The 12,084-nt window shown below is 42.8% G+C and overlaps 39 non-coding genes across 39 annotated transcripts; all 39 read right to left on the bottom strand.

The window, feature by feature from the left end:
- Positions 1–328: 328 nt before the first annotated feature.
- trnal-uag (transfer RNA leucine (anticodon UAG)) lies at positions 329–410 on the bottom strand. The gene has a single exon. It is a non-coding gene; the product is annotated as a tRNA-Leu (tRNA).
- A 122-nt stretch (positions 411–532) lies between these two features.
- trnag-ccc (transfer RNA glycine (anticodon CCC)) lies at positions 533–603 on the bottom strand. Its single transcript has one exon. It is a non-coding gene; the product is annotated as a tRNA-Gly (tRNA).
- Positions 604–698: 95 nt separating this feature from the next.
- Positions 699–780, bottom strand: trnal-aag (transfer RNA leucine (anticodon AAG)). Its single transcript has one exon. It is a non-coding gene; the product is annotated as a tRNA-Leu (tRNA).
- Positions 781–1,466: 686 nt separating this feature from the next.
- On the bottom strand, positions 1,467–1,548 carry trnal-uag (transfer RNA leucine (anticodon UAG)). The gene has a single exon. It is a non-coding gene; the product is annotated as a tRNA-Leu (tRNA).
- Positions 1,549–1,670: 122 nt separating this feature from the next.
- On the bottom strand, positions 1,671–1,741 carry trnag-ccc (transfer RNA glycine (anticodon CCC)). The gene has a single exon. It is a non-coding gene; the product is annotated as a tRNA-Gly (tRNA).
- Positions 1,742–1,836: 95 nt separating this feature from the next.
- trnal-aag (transfer RNA leucine (anticodon AAG)) lies at positions 1,837–1,918 on the bottom strand. The gene has a single exon. It is a non-coding gene; the product is annotated as a tRNA-Leu (tRNA).
- A 419-nt stretch (positions 1,919–2,337) lies between these two features.
- trnal-uag (transfer RNA leucine (anticodon UAG)) lies at positions 2,338–2,419 on the bottom strand. Its single transcript has one exon. It is a non-coding gene; the product is annotated as a tRNA-Leu (tRNA).
- A 122-nt stretch (positions 2,420–2,541) lies between these two features.
- On the bottom strand, positions 2,542–2,612 carry trnag-ccc (transfer RNA glycine (anticodon CCC)). Its single transcript has one exon. It is a non-coding gene; the product is annotated as a tRNA-Gly (tRNA).
- Positions 2,613–2,707: 95 nt separating this feature from the next.
- On the bottom strand, positions 2,708–2,789 carry trnal-aag (transfer RNA leucine (anticodon AAG)). The gene has a single exon. It is a non-coding gene; the product is annotated as a tRNA-Leu (tRNA).
- Positions 2,790–3,205: 416 nt separating this feature from the next.
- Positions 3,206–3,287, bottom strand: trnal-uag (transfer RNA leucine (anticodon UAG)). The gene has a single exon. It is a non-coding gene; the product is annotated as a tRNA-Leu (tRNA).
- Positions 3,288–3,409: 122 nt separating this feature from the next.
- trnag-ccc (transfer RNA glycine (anticodon CCC)) lies at positions 3,410–3,480 on the bottom strand. Its single transcript has one exon. It is a non-coding gene; the product is annotated as a tRNA-Gly (tRNA).
- A 95-nt stretch (positions 3,481–3,575) lies between these two features.
- Positions 3,576–3,657, bottom strand: trnal-aag (transfer RNA leucine (anticodon AAG)). Its single transcript has one exon. It is a non-coding gene; the product is annotated as a tRNA-Leu (tRNA).
- Positions 3,658–4,074: 417 nt separating this feature from the next.
- Positions 4,075–4,156, bottom strand: trnal-uag (transfer RNA leucine (anticodon UAG)). Its single transcript has one exon. It is a non-coding gene; the product is annotated as a tRNA-Leu (tRNA).
- A 122-nt stretch (positions 4,157–4,278) lies between these two features.
- Positions 4,279–4,349, bottom strand: trnag-ccc (transfer RNA glycine (anticodon CCC)). The gene has a single exon. It is a non-coding gene; the product is annotated as a tRNA-Gly (tRNA).
- Positions 4,350–4,444: 95 nt separating this feature from the next.
- On the bottom strand, positions 4,445–4,526 carry trnal-aag (transfer RNA leucine (anticodon AAG)). Its single transcript has one exon. It is a non-coding gene; the product is annotated as a tRNA-Leu (tRNA).
- A 417-nt stretch (positions 4,527–4,943) lies between these two features.
- On the bottom strand, positions 4,944–5,025 carry trnal-uag (transfer RNA leucine (anticodon UAG)). Its single transcript has one exon. It is a non-coding gene; the product is annotated as a tRNA-Leu (tRNA).
- Positions 5,026–5,147: 122 nt separating this feature from the next.
- Positions 5,148–5,218, bottom strand: trnag-ccc (transfer RNA glycine (anticodon CCC)). Its single transcript has one exon. It is a non-coding gene; the product is annotated as a tRNA-Gly (tRNA).
- Positions 5,219–5,313: 95 nt separating this feature from the next.
- On the bottom strand, positions 5,314–5,395 carry trnal-aag (transfer RNA leucine (anticodon AAG)). The gene has a single exon. It is a non-coding gene; the product is annotated as a tRNA-Leu (tRNA).
- Positions 5,396–5,821: 426 nt separating this feature from the next.
- Positions 5,822–5,903, bottom strand: trnal-uag (transfer RNA leucine (anticodon UAG)). Its single transcript has one exon. It is a non-coding gene; the product is annotated as a tRNA-Leu (tRNA).
- Positions 5,904–6,025: 122 nt separating this feature from the next.
- On the bottom strand, positions 6,026–6,096 carry trnag-ccc (transfer RNA glycine (anticodon CCC)). The gene has a single exon. It is a non-coding gene; the product is annotated as a tRNA-Gly (tRNA).
- Positions 6,097–6,191: 95 nt separating this feature from the next.
- Positions 6,192–6,273, bottom strand: trnal-aag (transfer RNA leucine (anticodon AAG)). Its single transcript has one exon. It is a non-coding gene; the product is annotated as a tRNA-Leu (tRNA).
- A 554-nt stretch (positions 6,274–6,827) lies between these two features.
- Positions 6,828–6,909, bottom strand: trnal-uag (transfer RNA leucine (anticodon UAG)). The gene has a single exon. It is a non-coding gene; the product is annotated as a tRNA-Leu (tRNA).
- A 122-nt stretch (positions 6,910–7,031) lies between these two features.
- On the bottom strand, positions 7,032–7,102 carry trnag-ccc (transfer RNA glycine (anticodon CCC)). The gene has a single exon. It is a non-coding gene; the product is annotated as a tRNA-Gly (tRNA).
- A 95-nt stretch (positions 7,103–7,197) lies between these two features.
- On the bottom strand, positions 7,198–7,279 carry trnal-aag (transfer RNA leucine (anticodon AAG)). The gene has a single exon. It is a non-coding gene; the product is annotated as a tRNA-Leu (tRNA).
- Positions 7,280–7,701: 422 nt separating this feature from the next.
- On the bottom strand, positions 7,702–7,783 carry trnal-uag (transfer RNA leucine (anticodon UAG)). The gene has a single exon. It is a non-coding gene; the product is annotated as a tRNA-Leu (tRNA).
- A 122-nt stretch (positions 7,784–7,905) lies between these two features.
- On the bottom strand, positions 7,906–7,976 carry trnag-ccc (transfer RNA glycine (anticodon CCC)). The gene has a single exon. It is a non-coding gene; the product is annotated as a tRNA-Gly (tRNA).
- Positions 7,977–8,071: 95 nt separating this feature from the next.
- On the bottom strand, positions 8,072–8,153 carry trnal-aag (transfer RNA leucine (anticodon AAG)). Its single transcript has one exon. It is a non-coding gene; the product is annotated as a tRNA-Leu (tRNA).
- A 695-nt stretch (positions 8,154–8,848) lies between these two features.
- On the bottom strand, positions 8,849–8,930 carry trnal-uag (transfer RNA leucine (anticodon UAG)). The gene has a single exon. It is a non-coding gene; the product is annotated as a tRNA-Leu (tRNA).
- A 122-nt stretch (positions 8,931–9,052) lies between these two features.
- On the bottom strand, positions 9,053–9,123 carry trnag-ccc (transfer RNA glycine (anticodon CCC)). Its single transcript has one exon. It is a non-coding gene; the product is annotated as a tRNA-Gly (tRNA).
- A 95-nt stretch (positions 9,124–9,218) lies between these two features.
- trnal-aag (transfer RNA leucine (anticodon AAG)) lies at positions 9,219–9,300 on the bottom strand. The gene has a single exon. It is a non-coding gene; the product is annotated as a tRNA-Leu (tRNA).
- Positions 9,301–9,707: 407 nt separating this feature from the next.
- trnal-uag (transfer RNA leucine (anticodon UAG)) lies at positions 9,708–9,789 on the bottom strand. The gene has a single exon. It is a non-coding gene; the product is annotated as a tRNA-Leu (tRNA).
- A 122-nt stretch (positions 9,790–9,911) lies between these two features.
- trnag-ccc (transfer RNA glycine (anticodon CCC)) lies at positions 9,912–9,982 on the bottom strand. The gene has a single exon. It is a non-coding gene; the product is annotated as a tRNA-Gly (tRNA).
- A 95-nt stretch (positions 9,983–10,077) lies between these two features.
- On the bottom strand, positions 10,078–10,159 carry trnal-aag (transfer RNA leucine (anticodon AAG)). The gene has a single exon. It is a non-coding gene; the product is annotated as a tRNA-Leu (tRNA).
- A 407-nt stretch (positions 10,160–10,566) lies between these two features.
- Positions 10,567–10,648, bottom strand: trnal-uag (transfer RNA leucine (anticodon UAG)). The gene has a single exon. It is a non-coding gene; the product is annotated as a tRNA-Leu (tRNA).
- A 122-nt stretch (positions 10,649–10,770) lies between these two features.
- On the bottom strand, positions 10,771–10,841 carry trnag-ccc (transfer RNA glycine (anticodon CCC)). Its single transcript has one exon. It is a non-coding gene; the product is annotated as a tRNA-Gly (tRNA).
- Positions 10,842–10,936: 95 nt separating this feature from the next.
- On the bottom strand, positions 10,937–11,018 carry trnal-aag (transfer RNA leucine (anticodon AAG)). The gene has a single exon. It is a non-coding gene; the product is annotated as a tRNA-Leu (tRNA).
- Positions 11,019–11,440: 422 nt separating this feature from the next.
- trnal-uag (transfer RNA leucine (anticodon UAG)) lies at positions 11,441–11,522 on the bottom strand. Its single transcript has one exon. It is a non-coding gene; the product is annotated as a tRNA-Leu (tRNA).
- A 122-nt stretch (positions 11,523–11,644) lies between these two features.
- On the bottom strand, positions 11,645–11,715 carry trnag-ccc (transfer RNA glycine (anticodon CCC)). The gene has a single exon. It is a non-coding gene; the product is annotated as a tRNA-Gly (tRNA).
- A 95-nt stretch (positions 11,716–11,810) lies between these two features.
- trnal-aag (transfer RNA leucine (anticodon AAG)) lies at positions 11,811–11,892 on the bottom strand. Its single transcript has one exon. It is a non-coding gene; the product is annotated as a tRNA-Leu (tRNA).
- Between the last annotated feature and the right edge of the window lie 192 nt (positions 11,893–12,084).

The raw sequence follows: 12,084 nt of genomic DNA, 5'->3' as shown, positions 1-12,084 counted from the left end.
AACAATTATCTTGATGTATTTGCAAAAAAAAGAAAAATGAACAGCAGTTCCAATGCTTCAGCTTTACTTACTACCACAACACTAACCCTTAGCCACCCAGGTTCCATACTATACACTGCTAGTACAATTCAACAACAACAACAACAATTATCTTGATGTATTTGTTAAAAAAAAAGAAAATTGAACAGCAGTTCAAATGCTTCAGCTTACTTCCATAGAATAGGTGTACCAAGAAACATGCCGTGGCATTTGTTACTACGTCTCTAGGGAGTCACAAGTCCTTCTGTTGCTTCTTGTGAAAAGGGGGCAGGGGTGAAAAAAATCCATATGGCAGCAGTGGGATTCGAACCCACGCCTCCAGAGAGACTGGAGCCTAAATCCAGCGCCTTAGACCGCTCGGCCACACTACCGCATTGCAAGCTTTCTGCCCCCCAGGTTTCGTACTATACGCCGCTAACGCAATTCAACTACTACAATTGTAAAATTTTAACGTAATTATTGGTTTGAAAACACAAACGCTGCCTTATCAGCTTGCGCCAACTGGGAATTGAACCCAGGTCACAAGAATGGGAATCTTGTATGATACCACTACACCATTGGCGCTGACATGTTTGCGTGTATGCAAATATTCCATGGAACGGAATATTTTCTTTTACAGCAGTTCAAAAGACCGAAGTGGGGTTGAAAAAAAAACAATATGGCAGCGGTGGGATTTGAACCCACGCCTCCGGAGAGACTGGAGCCTTAATCCAGCGACTTAGACCGCTCGGCCACGCTACCACAACACTTACTCTTGGCCACCCAGGTTCCAAACTATACAATGCTAGTGCAATTCAACAACAACAACAACAACAACTATTTTGATGTATTTGCAAAAAAAAGAAAAATGAACAGCAGTTCCAATGCTTCAGCTTTACTTACTACCACAACACTAACCCTTAGCCACCCAAGTTCCATACTATACACTGCTAGTACAATTCAACAACAACAACAACAATCTTGATGTATTTGCAAAAAAAAGAAAAATGAACAGCAGTTCCAATGCTTCAGCTTTACTTACTACCACAACACTAACCCTTAGCCACCCAGGTTCCATACTATACACTGCTAGTACAATTCAACAACAACAACAATTATCGATGTATTTGCAAAAAAAAGAAAAATGAACAGCAGTTCCAATGCTTCAGCTTTACTTACTACCACAACACTAACCCTTAGCCACCCAGGTTCCATACTATACACTGCTAGTACAATTCAACAACAACAACAAGAACAACAACAACAATTATCTTGATGTATTTGTTAAAAAAAAAGAAAATTGAACAGCAGTTCAAATGCTTCAGCTTACTTCCATAGAATAGGTGTACCAAGAAACATGCCGTGGCATTTGTTACTACGTCTCTAGGGAGTCACAAGTCCTTCTGTTGCTTCTTGTGAAAAGGGGGCAGGGGTGAAAAAAATCCATATGGCAGCGGTGGGATTCGAACCCACGCCTCCAGAGAGACTGGAGCCTAAATCCAGCGCCTTAGACCGCTCGGCCACACTACCGCATTGCAAGCTTTCTGCCCCCCAGGTTTCGTACTATACGCCGCTAACGCAATTCAACTAGTACAATTGTAAAATTTTAACGTAATTATTGGTTTGAAAACACAAACGCTGCCTTATCAGCTTGCGCCAACTGGGAATTGAACCCAGGTCACAAGAATGGGAATCTTGTATGATACCACTACACCATTGGCGCTGACATGTTTGCGTGTATGCAAATATTCCATGGAACGGAATATTTTCTTTAACAGCAGTTCAAAAGACCGAAGTGGGGTTGAAAAAAAAACAATATGGCAGCGGTGGGATTTGAACCCACGCCTCCGGAGAGACTGGAGCCTTAATCCAGCGCCTTAGACCGCTCGGCCACGCTACCACAACACTTACTCTTGGCCACCCAGGTTCCAAACTATACAATGCTAGTGCAATTCAACAACAAGAACAACAACAAGAACAACAACAACTATTTTGATGTATTTGCAAAAAAAAGAAAAATGAACAGCAGTTCCAATGCTTCAGCTTTACTTACTACCACAACACTAACCCTTGGCCACCCAGGTTCCATACTATACACTGCTAGTACAATTCAACAACAACAACAACAACAACAACAATTATCTTGATGTATTTGTTAAAAAAAAAGAAAATTGAACAGCAGTTCAAATGCTTCAGCTTACTTCCATAGAATAGGTGTACCAAGAAACATGCCGTGGCATTTGTTACTACGTCTCTAGGGAGTCACAAGTCCTTCTGTTGCTTCTTGTGAAAAGGGGGCAGGGGTGAAAAAAATCCATATGGCAGCGGTGGGATTCGAACCCACGCCGCCAGACAGACTGGAGCCTAAATCCAGCGCCTTAGACCGCTCGGCCACACTACCGCATTGCAAGCTTTCTGCCCCCCAGGTTTCGTACTATACGCCGCTAACGCAATTCAACTACTACAATTGTAAAATTTTAACGTAATTATTGGTTTGAAAACACAAACGCTGCCTTATCAGCTTGCGCCAACTGGGAATTGAACCCAGGTCACAAGAATGGGAATCTTGTATGATACCACTACACCATTGGCGCTGACATGTTTGCGTGTATGCAAATATTCCATGGAACGGAACATTTTCTTTTACAGCAGTTCAAAAGACCGAAGTGGGGTTGAAAAAAAAACAATATGGCAGCGGTGGGATTTGAACCCACGCCTCCGGAGAGCCTGGAGCCTTAATCCTGCGCCTTAGACCGCTCGGCCACGCTACCACAACACTTACTCTTGGCCACCCAGGTTCCAAACTATACAATGCTAGTGCAATTCAACAACAACAACAACAATTATCTTGATGTATTTGCAAAAAAAAGAAAAATGAACAGCAGTTCCAATGCTTCAGCTTTACTTACTACCACAACACTAACCCTTAGCCACCCAGGTTCCATACTATACACTGCTAGTACAATTCAACAACAACAACAACAACAACAACAACAACAACAACAATTATCTTGATGTATTTGTTAAAAAAAAAGAAAATTGAACAGCAGTTCAAATGCTTCAGCTTACTTCCATAGAATAGGTGTACCAAGAAACATGCCGTGGCATTTGTTACTACGTCTCTAGGGAGTCACAAGTCCTTCTGTTGCTTCTTGTGAAAAGGGGGCAGGGGTGAAAAAAATCCATATGGCAGCGGTGGGATTCAAACCCACGCCTCCAGAGAGACTGGAGCCTAAATCCAGCGCCTTAGACCGCTCGGCCACACTACCGCATTGCAAGCTTTCTGCCCCCCAGGTTTCGTACTATACGCCGCTAACGCAATTCAACTACTACAATTGTAAAATTTTAACGTAATTATTGGTTTGAAAACACAAACGCTGCCTTATCAGCTTGCGCCAACTGGGAATTGAACCCAGGTCACAAGAATGGGAATCTTGTATGATACCACTACACCATTGGCGCTGACATGTTTGCGTGTATGCAAATATTCCATGGAACGGAATATTTTCTTTTACAGCAGTTCAAAAGACCGAAGTGGGGTTGAAAAAAAAACAATATGGCAGCGGTGGGATTTGAACCCACGCCTCCGGAGAGACTGGAGCCTTAATCCAGCGCCTTAGACCGCTCGGCCACGCTACCACAACACTTACTCTTGGCCACCCAGGTTCCAAACTATACAATGCTAGTGCAATTCAACAACAAGAACAACAACAACAAGAACAACAACTATTTTGATGTATTTGCAAAAAAAAGAAAAATGAACAGCAGTTCCAATGCTTCAGCTTTACTTACTACCACAACACTAACCCTTGGCCACCCAGGTTCCATACTATACACTGCTAGTACAATTCAACAACAACAACAACAACAACAACAATTATCTTGATGTATTTGCAAAAAAAAGAAAAATGAACAGCAGTTCAAATGCTTCAGCTTACTTCCATAGAATAGGTGTACCAAGAAACATGCCGTGGCATTTGTTACTACGTCTCTAGGGAGTCACAAGTCCTTCTGTTGCTTCTTGTGAAAAGGGGGTAGGGGTGAAAAAAATCCATATGGCAGCGGTGGGATTCGAACCCACGCCTCCAGAGAGACTGGAGCCTAAATCCAGCGCCTTAGACCGCTCGGCCACACTACCGCATTGCAAGCTTTCTGCCCCCCAGGTTTCGTACTATACGCCGCTAACGCAATTCAACTACTACAATTGTAAAATTTTAACGTAATTATTGGTTTGAAAACACAAACGCTGCCTTATCAGCTTGCGCCAACTGGGAATTGAACCCAGGTCACAAGAATGGGAATCTTGTATGATACCACTACACCATTGGCGCTGACATGTTTGCGTTTATGCAAATATTCCATGGAACGGAATATTTTCTTTTACAGCAGTTCAAAAGACCGAAGTGGGGTTGAAAAAAAAACAATATGGCAGCGGTGGGATTTGAACCCACGCCTCCGGAGAGACTGGAGCCTTAATCCAGCGCCTTAGACCGCTCGGCCACGCTACCACAACACTTACTCTTGGCCACCCAGGTTCCAAACTATACAATGCTAGTGCAATTCAACAACAAGAACAACAACAACAAGAACAACAACTATTTTGATGTATTTGCAAAAAAAAGAAAAATGAACAGCAGTTCCAATGCTTCAGCTTTACTTACTACCACAACACTAACCCTTGGCCACCCAGGTTCCATACTATACACTGCTAGTACAATTCAACAACAACAACAACAACAACAACAATTATCTTGATGTATTTGCAAAAAAAAGAAAAATGAACAGCAGTTCCAATGCTTCAGCTTACTTCCATAGAATAGGTGTACCAAGAAACATGCCGTGGCATTTGTTACTACGTCTCTAGGGAGTCACAAGTCCTTCTGTTGCTTCTTGTGAAAAGGGGGTAGGGGTGAAAAAAATCCATATGGCAGCGGTGGGATTCGAACCCACGCCTCCAGAAAGACTGGAGCCTAAATCCAGCGCCTTAGACCGCTCGGCCACACTACCGCATTGCAAGCTTTCTGCCCCCCAGGTTTCGTACTATACGCCGCTAACGCAATTCAACTACTACAATTGTAAAATTTTAACGTAATTATTGGTTTGAAAACACAAACGCTGCCTTATCAGCTTGCGCCAACTGGGAATTGAACCCAGGTCACAAGAATGGGAATCTTGTATGATACCACTACACCATTGGCGCTGACATGTTTGCGTTTATGCAAATATTCCATGGAACGGAATATTTTCTTTTACAGCAGTTCAAAAGACCGAAGTGGGGTTGAAAAAAAAACAATATGGCAGCGGTGGGATTTGAACCCACGCCTCCGGAGAGACTGGAGCCTTAATCCAGCGCCTTAGACCGCTCGGCCACGCTACCACAACACTTACTCTTGGCCACCCAGGTTCCAAACTATACAATGCTAGTGCAATTCAACAACAACAACAACAACAAGAACAACAACAACAACAACTATTTTGATGTATTTGCAAAAAAAAGAAAAATGAACAGCAGTTCCAATGCTTCAGCTTTACTTACTACCACAACACTAACCCTTAGCCACCCAGGTTCCATACTATACACTGCTAGTACAATTCAACAACAACAACAACAACAACAACAACAATTATCTTGATGTATTTGCAAAAAAAAGAAAAATGAACAGCAGTTCCAATGCTTCAGCTTACTTCCATAGAATAGGTGTACCAAGAAACATGCCGTGGCATTTGTTACTACGTCTCTAGGGAGTCACAAGTCCTTCTGTTGCTTCTTGTGAAAAGGGGGTAGGGGTGAAAAAAATCCATATGGCAGCGGTGGGATTCGAACCCACGCCTCCAGAGAGACTGGAGCCTAAATCCAGCGCCTTAGACCGCTCGGCCACACTACCGCATTGCAAGCTTTTTGCCCCCCAGGTTTCGTACTATACGCCGCTAACGCAATTCAACTACTACAATTGTAAAATTTTAACGTAATTATTGGTTTGAAAACACAAACGCTGCCTTATCAGCTTGCGCCAACTGGGAATTGAACCCAGGTCACAAGAATGGGAATCTTGTATGATACCACTACACCATTGGCGCTGACATGTTTGCGTGTATGCAAATATTCCATGGAACGGAATATTTTCTTTTACAGCAGTTCAAAAGACCGAAGTGGGGTTGAAAAAAAAACAATATGGCAGCGGTGGGATTTGAACCCACGCCTCCGGAGAGACTGGAGCCTTAACCCAGCGCCTTAGACCGCTCGGCCACGCTACCACAACACTTGCTCTTGGCCACCCAGGTTCCAAACTATACAATGCTAGTGCAATTCAACAACAACAACAACAATTATCTTGATGTATTTGCAAAAAAAAGAAAAATGAACAGCAGTTACAATGCTTCAACTTTACTTACTACCACAACACTAACCCTTACCACCCAGGTTCCATACTATACACTGCTAGTACAATTTAACAACAACAACAACAACAACAACAATTATCTTGATGTATTTGCAAAAAAAAGAAAAATGAACAGCAGTTCCAATGCTTCAGCTTTACTTACTACCACAACACTAACCCTTAGCCACCCAGGTTCCATACTATACACTGCTAGTACAATTCAACAACAACAACAACAATTATAACAATTATCTTGATGTATTTGTTAAAAAAAAAGAAAATTGAACAGCAGTTCAAATGCTTCAGCTTACTTCCATAGAATAGGTGTACCAAGAAACATGCCGTGGCATTTGTTACTACGTCTCTAGGGAGTCACAAGTCCTTCTGTTGCTTCTTGTGAAAAGGGGGCAGGGGTGAAAAAAATCCATATGGCAGTGGTGGGATTCAAACCCACGCCTCCAGAGAGACTGGAGCCTAAATCCAGCGCCTTAGACCGCTCGGCCACACAACCGCATTGCAAGCTTTCTGCCCCCCAGGTTTCGTACTATACGCCGCTAACGCAATTCAACTACTACAATTGTAAAATTTTAACGTAATTATTGGTTTGAAAACACAAACGCTGCCTTATCAGCTTGCGCCAACTGGGAATTGAACCCAGGTCACAAGAATGGGAATCTTGTATGATACCACTACACCATTGGCGCTGACATGTTTGCGTGTATGCAAATATTCCATGGAACGGAATATTTTCTTTTACAGCAGTTCAAAAGACCGAAGTGGGGTTGAAAAAAAAACAATATGGCAGCGGTGGGATTTGAACCAACGCCTCCGGAGAGACTGGAGCCTTAATCCAGCACCTTAGACCGCTCGGCCACGCTACCACAACACTTACTCTTGGCCACCCAGGTTCCAAACTATACAATGCTAGTGCAATTCAACAACAACAACAACAAGAACAAGAACAACAACAACTATTTTGATGTATTTGCAAAAAAAAGAAAAATGAACAGCAGTTCCAATGCTTCAGCTTTACTTACTACCACAACACTAACCCTTGGCCACCCAGGTTCCATACTATACACTGCTAGTACAATTCAACAACAACAACAACAACAACAACAATTATCTTGATGTATTTGTTAAAAAAAAAGAAAATTGAACAGCAGTTCAAATGCTTCAGCTTACTTCCATAGAATAGGTGTACCAAGAAACATGCCGTGGCATTTGTTACTACGTCTCTAGGGAGTCACAAGTCCTTCTGTTGCTTCTTGTGAAAAGGGGGCAGGGGTGAAAAAAATCCATATGGCAGCGGTGGGATTCGAACCCACGCCTCCAGACAGACTGGAGCCTAAATCCAGCGCCTTAGACCGCTCGGCCACACTACCGCATTGCAAGCTTTCTGCCCCCCAGGTTTCGTACTATACGCCGCTAACGCAATTCAACTACTACAATTGTAAAATTTTAACGTAATTATTGGTTTGAAAACACAAACGCTGCCTTATCAGCTTGCGCCAACTGGGAATTGAACCCAGGTCACAAGAATGGGAATCTTGTATGATACCACTACACCATTGGCGCTGACATGTTTGCGTGTATGCAAATATTCCATGGAACGGAACATTTTCTTTTACAGCAGTTCAAAAGACCGAAGTGGGGTTGAAAAAAACACAATATGGCAGCGGTGGGATTTGAACCCACGCCTCCGGAGAGCCTGGAGCCTTAATCCTGCGCCTTAGACCGCTCGGCCACGCTACCACAACACTTACTCTTGGCCACCCAGGTTCCAAACTATACAATGCTAGTGCAATTCAACAACAACAACAACAATTATCGATGTATTTGCAAAAAAAAGAAAAATGAACAGCAGTTCCAATGCTTCAGCTTTACTTACTACCACAACACTAACCCTTAGCCACCCAGGTTCCATACTATACACTGCTAGTACAATTCAACAACAACAACAACAACAACAACAACAACAACAATTATCTTGATGTATTTGCAAAAAAAAGAAAAATGAACAGCAGTTCCAATGCTTCAGCTTTACTTACTACCACAACACTAACCCTTAGCCACCCAGGTTCCATACTATACACTGCTAGTACAATTCAACAACAACAACAACAACAATCTTGATGTATTTGCAAAAAAAAGAAAAATGAACAGCAGTTCCAATGCTTCAGCTTTACTTACTACCACAACACTAACCCTTAGCCACCCAGGTTCCATACTATACACTGCTAGTACAATTCAACAACAACAACAACAATTATCTTGATGTATTTGTTAAAAAAAAAGAAAATTGAACAGCAGTTCAAATGCTTCAGCTTACTTCCATAGAATAGGTGTACCAAGAAACATGCCGTGGCATTTGTTACTACGTCTCTAGGGAGTCACAAGTCCTTCTGTTGCTTCTTGTGAAAAGGGGGCAGGGGTGAAAAAAATCCATATGGCAGCGGTGGGATTCGAACCCACGCCTCTAGAGAGACTGGAGCCTAAATCCAGCGCCTTAGACCGCTCGGCCACACTACCGCATTGCAAGCTTTCTGCCCCCCAGGTTTCGTACTATACGCCGCTAACGCAATTCAACTAGTACAATTGTAAAATTTTAACGTAATTATTGGTTTGAAAAGACAAACGCTGCCTTATCAGCTTGCGCCAACTGGGAATTGAACCCAGGTCACAAGAATGGGAATCTTGTATGATACCACTACACCATTGGCGCTGACATGTTTGCGTGTATGCAAATATTCCATGGAACGGAATATTTTCTTTTACAGCAGTTCAAAAGACCGAAGTGGGGTTGAAAAAAAAACAATATGGCAGCGGTGGGATTTGAACCCACGCCTCCGGAGAGACTGGAGCCTTAACCCAGCGCCTTAGACCGCTCGGCCACGCTACCACAACACTTACTCTTGGCCACCCAGGTTCCAAACTATACAATGCTAGTGCAATTCAACAACAACAACAACAACAACTATTTTGATGTATTTGCAAAAAAAAGAAAAATGAACAGCAGTTCCAATGCTTCAGCTTTACTTACTACCACAACACTAACCCTTAGCCACCCAGGTTCCATACTATACACTGCTAGTACAATTCAACAACAACAACAACAACAACAACAATTATCTTGATGTATTTGTTAAAAAAAAAGAAAATTGAACAGCAGTTCAAATGCTTCAGCTTACTTCCATAGAATAGGTGGACCAAGAAACATGCCGTGGCATTTGTTACTACGTCTCTAGGGAGTCACAAGTCCTTCTGTTGCTTCTTGTGAAAAGGGGGCAGGGGTGAAAAAAATCCATATGGCAGCGGTGGGATTCGAACCCACGCCTCCAGAGAGACTGGAGCCTAAATCCAGCGCCTTAGACCGCTCGGCCACACTACCGCATTGCAAGCTTTCTGCCCCCCAGGTTTCGTACTATACGCCGCTAACGCAATTCAACTACTACAATTGTAAAATTTTAACGTAATTATTGGTTTGAAAACACAAACGCTGCCTTATCAGCTTGCGCCAACTGGGAATTGAACCCAGGTCACAAGAATGGGAATCTTGTATGATACCACTACACCATTGGCGCTGACATGTTTGCGTGTATGCAAATATTCCATGGAACGGAACATTTTCTTTTACAGCAGTTCAAAAGACCGAAGTGGGGTTGAAAAAAAAACAATATGGCAGCGGTGGGATTTGAACCCACGCCTCCGGAGAGACTGGAGCCTTAATCCAGCGCCTTAGACCGCTCGGCCACGCTACCACAACACTTACTCTTGGCCACCCAGGTTCCAAACTATACAATGCTAGTGCAATTCAACAACAACAACAACAACAACTATTTTGATGTATTTGCAAAAAAAAGAAAAATGAACAGCAGTTCCAATGCTTCAGCTTTACTTACTACCACAACACTAACCCTTAGCCACCCAGGTTCCATACTATACACTGCTAGTACAATTCAACAACAACAACAACAACAACAACAATTATCTTGATGTATTTGTTAAAAAAAAAGAAAATTGAACAGCAGTTCAAATGCTTCAGCTTACTTCCATAGAATAGGTGTACCAAGAAACATGCCGTGGCATTTGTTACTACGTCTCTAGGGAGTCACAAGTCCTTCTGTTGCTTCTTGTGAAAAGGGGGCAGGGGTGAAAAAAATCCATATGGCAGCGGTGGGATTCGAACCCACGCCTCCAGAGAGACTGGAGCCTAAATCCAGCGCCTTAGACCGCTCGGCCACACTACCGCATTGCAAGCTTTCTGCCCCCCAGGTTTCGTACTATACGCCGCTAACGCAATTCAAATACTACAATTGTAAAATTTTAACGTAATTATTGGTTTGAAAACACAAACGCTGCCTTATCAGCTTGCGCCAACTGTGAATTGAACCCAGGTCTCAAGAATGGGAATCTTGTATGATACCACTACACCATTGGCGCTGACATGTTTTCGTGTATGCAAATATTCCATGGAACGGAATATTTTCTTTTACAGCAGTTCAAAAGACCGAAGTGGGGTTGAAAAAAAAACAATATGGCAGCGGTGGGATTTGAACCCACGCCTCCGGAGAGACTGGAGCCTTAATCCAGCGCCTTAGACCGCTCGGCCACGCTACCACAACACTTACTCTTGGCCACCCAGGTTCCAAACTATACAATGCTAGTGCAATTCAACAACAAAAACAACAACAACAACAACAACTATTTTGATGTATTTGCAAAAAAAAGAAAAATGAACAGCAGTTCCAATGCTTCAGCTTTACTTACTACCACAACACTAACCCTTAGCCACCCAGGTTCCATACTATACACTGCTAGTACAATTCAACAACAACAACAACAACAACAACAACAACAATTATCTTGATGTATTTGTTAAAAAAAAAGAAAATTGAACAGCAGTTCAAATGCTTCAGCTTACTTCCATAGAATAGGTGTACCAAGAAACATGCCGTGGCATTTGTTACTACGTCTCTAGGGAGTCACAAGTCCTTCTGTTGCTTCTTGTGAAAAGGGGGCAGGGGTGAAAAAAATCCATATGGCAGCAGTGGGATTCAAACCCACGCCTCCAGAGAGACTGGAGCCTAAATCCAGCGCCTTAGACCGCTCGGCCACACTACCGCATTGCAAGCTTTCAGCCCCCCAGGTTTCGTACTATACGCCGCTAACGCAATTCAACTACTACAATTGTAAAATTTTAACGTAATTATTGGTTTGAAAACACAAACGCTGCCTTATCAGCTTGCGCCAACTGGGAATTGAACCCAGGTCACAAGAATGGGAATCTTGTATGATACCACTACACCATTGGCGCTGACATGTTTGCGTGTATGCAAATATTCCATGGAACGGAATATTTTCTTTTACAGCAGTTCAAAAGACCGAAGTGGGGTTGAAAAAAAAACAATATGGCAGCGGTGGGATTTGAACCCACGCCTCCGGAGAGACTGGAGCCTTAATCCAGCGCCTTAGACCGCTCGGCCACGCTACCACAACACTTACTCTTGGCCACCCAGGTTCCAAACTATACAATGCTAGTGCAATTCAACAACAACAACAACAACTATTTTGATGTATTTGCAAAAAAAAGAAAAATGAACAGCAGTTCCAATGCTTCAGCTTTACTTACTACCACAACACTAACCCTTAGCCACCCAGGTTCCATACTATACACTGCTAGTAC

This window comes from Acipenser ruthenus, chromosome 50 (genome assembly GCF_902713425.1).
Source record: "Acipenser ruthenus chromosome 50, fAciRut3.2 maternal haplotype, whole genome shotgun sequence".
Lineage (NCBI taxonomy): Eukaryota > Metazoa > Chordata > Actinopteri > Acipenseriformes > Acipenseridae > Acipenser > Acipenser ruthenus.
This window is presented reverse-complemented; position numbering and strand designations above follow the sequence as displayed.